The sequence below is a fragment of the Hyla sarda genome, chromosome 3 (genome assembly GCF_029499605.1).
Source record: "Hyla sarda isolate aHylSar1 chromosome 3, aHylSar1.hap1, whole genome shotgun sequence".
In the NCBI taxonomy this organism is placed as follows: domain Eukaryota; kingdom Metazoa; phylum Chordata; class Amphibia; order Anura; family Hylidae; genus Hyla; species Hyla sarda.
Genome location: NC_079191.1, coordinates 169,642,256 through 169,645,260, shown reverse-complemented (window position 1 = coordinate 169,645,260; position 3,005 = coordinate 169,642,256). Strand labels below are relative to the sequence as shown.

Sequence of the window (3,005 nt, the reverse complement as noted above, 5' to 3'; positions counted from 1 at the left end):
CCATTATATTGCCTATGTTACAGATCTGAACTCTAGAAAAGGATTTATATAATACGCACTCTCAACCTCTGGAGCACCCTCAGGGAGAGCCCACGCAGATACACAGTACAAAGCACTCTCCACTACAACATTCATACGGACCTGTGATACAGTAATACAGCTCCCTACTAGGTACTAATAGGAGCGATATTACTAAAATCAATAACAGTTTCTTGTATTATATACAAATTGATTAACCCATTTTACACCGCAGGAACATCACTCCTTCAGCCTACTATAACAGCCATTCGGGCATCTGAATCTGCATATCTCTACTAATTACTGCATATACCATCGCGATTGATCCTCAACAGGTACATCATGCAGTATTGACACAGCCCAATCCTATTGATACACATACCACTTCAAACATCTAAGCTATTTTGTCTCCATTGTAGCCATTTTGAGAACTCTCCCTCATACCGCCCACAGTTCGATCTGTATCACCAGGACCTCTCTTCCCTCCTACTGCTTATACAGGTCAGTTTCAACTATATAGTCATATTTGTAATGTGTCTGATACAGCGCTTGCCAATTTAATAATACGTTTGTTACATATACTATATATTGGTGTGCATCAACAGGGGAGCACATCTATTGGCTTAGCAGCAGTCCAGCCACAGATCAGATCCAGCGCTAGTGAATTTATATAGAAATTTGTCTATCCCCATAAGTTTGCTACTGACTCTGGCTGCAATAAATAATGACCTCTTAGCCATTTCTAGAGTGGGCCAGTTTCCCCCTTTTCATGACCGCTCACATTTTCATTTTTTTAGTAAAGGGGATTTTAAAGGCTATATATAAAGATATAAAGTTCCTTTTTGTTAAGGGGAACCTTCCACCATGAAAATGCTATGAGCTTCTATTCGCTTCATGTTATATAGGAGGATGAGCTGAGCAGTTTGATATATATCTTTGTGGGAAAAGATTCAGGTCAAGTTGCCATTTATTCATTGAAAAGTTAGATCTTTCCATGCTTAGGAGTCCGATGGGTTGTCCTATCATTGAGTGACACTGCCCATTTGGCTCCTAAAAACAGAAAGAGCAGAGATTTAAATCAATAGGTTAAGATTTTTACTAAATACCTAGACATTTTTTTAGTGTTTTTCTTCTTTTTGTTGTAATTATTCCATTAAATCCATTAAATGTGCTTGGGCACTTGGGCACCAGTGCGACTGCTAACTCTGCACCCCCTATAGCTAAGCCCCTGTGTATATATATATATATATATTTATATATATATACACAATGGTCCTTCAACATACGATGGTAATCTGTTCCAAATGAACCATCGTTTGTTGAAACCATCGTATGTTGAGGGATCCGTGCAATGTAAAGTATGGAAAGTTATACTCACCTGTCGCAGCAGCTCTGGACCCGTCACCGCTGCCCCGGATGTCGCCCTCCATCGCTGTCGCCACGTCCCCGGTCTGTCTCTGCTGGCCGGGAACGTCACTCTCCTTCATCACGTCACTACGCACGCCGCTCCAATTGGATGACAGGACGGCGTGCGCAGCGACATGATGACGACGAAGGAAAGTGACAGCCATGCAGGGGATCCCAAAGAGGATGCTCCGGAGCCCCGAGGACAGGTAAGAGACTATCACTGGAGCACACGGGGCACCGTAAACGGCTATCTGGTGGCAGCTGAAGCAGTCTGCACTGCCGGATAGCAGATTATGCAATGGCTCGACGTACAAAAGCATTGTAAGTTGATGCTGCCTTCAACATGCGATGGCCTCTGAGAGGCCATCGCATGTTGAAATTATCGTATGTCGGGGCCATCATAGGTCGGGCGTCACTGAATATATATATATATATATTTATTTTTTTTTTCTGCAGGTTATGCCCCTTGTATTGCTGATTTTCCCTGTAAGTGGGGCTGACACTTACTGCAGAGCTGATCTGGATCTGCTAGACTCAACATCTCACTTCAGCTTCCTGCCACTCGGGATCACATGATCACTAGGATAGGAAGCAGGAAACCTTATGACTCCTACTGAGCTGTGTATACTGTATAACAATTGGGAAGATAGGGATAGTAATAAACCACGTTTATGTTTCTCTCTGGAGATCCCCACTGTCATTGACTGCCTGCTCTCCACTCTTGCTCTTGAAGAAACAGTCTCTGTACTACTGCAAACTCTGAAAGATTGTTCATAAACATTTTTGCAGAGCTAATTTTTCATTGCCTGTATATTTAATGTCAATGAGCAGTCAGCAATTGGTTAATATATATGTTTTTGTTTAGATTTTTTGTTATAGTGATGACTCATTTGGTAGACTTTTTAACGGTACTTAGATCTTGATCTGTCAAATGTATGCCAAAAAAAAAGGCTCAATATACAATTCGTAAATTTTCAGACTTTTACTTTTTTTTATATTTTGGTATGTTGCAGCCTTGGGCTATAATAAAACATAGTCAAGTTTTCCCCCATCATTCAATACCCCATAATGACAAAGTGAAAACAAAATGTTAGACATATACAATCAAAGAGGTAAGCAGAATGACGCAGCTCTCACCATGTACTTTTCCTTCAACCGTCTTCTTTTTTCGGTGTTTTAAAATGCACAGGCAGGTACAGCAGGAGAGCAGAGACCAAGTGTGCGGGGGGATGTGGGTGGCGACGGACCGTTGCGTGCTATCAGCACTTCGTCAAGCCATCAAAACACCGAATAAAGAAGACGGTTGAAGGAAAAGTACATGGTGAGTGCTGCGTTATTCTGCTTACCTCTTTGATTGTATATTGAAAGACTGTATAAAATGCATTGCACCACCATAACGCATGCAAGAGGGCAGGTACTCAACACCACTCATATAGCTCCACTACTCCCTAGCCTGACACTGGTGCCGGTGTATCTTCATTACGAAAAATGTTAGACATATTTTTTTTGGAGAATACATAATTCATAACAAATACAGAATAAAGAATAAAGAAAAACAAATCACTAACCCACCACCCCCA

General features: G+C 41.4%; 1 long non-coding RNA gene across 1 annotated transcript; it reads left to right on the top strand.

Moving 5' to 3' along the window:
- The first annotated feature begins 252 nt into the window (after positions 1-252).
- LOC130361863 (uncharacterized) lies at positions 253-2,723 on the top strand. Its single transcript, XR_008891184.1, has 3 exons — positions 253-353; positions 438-519; positions 2,615-2,723. It is a non-coding gene; the product is annotated as an uncharacterized LOC130361863 (long non-coding RNA).
- Positions 2,724-3,005: the final 282 nt, after the last annotated feature.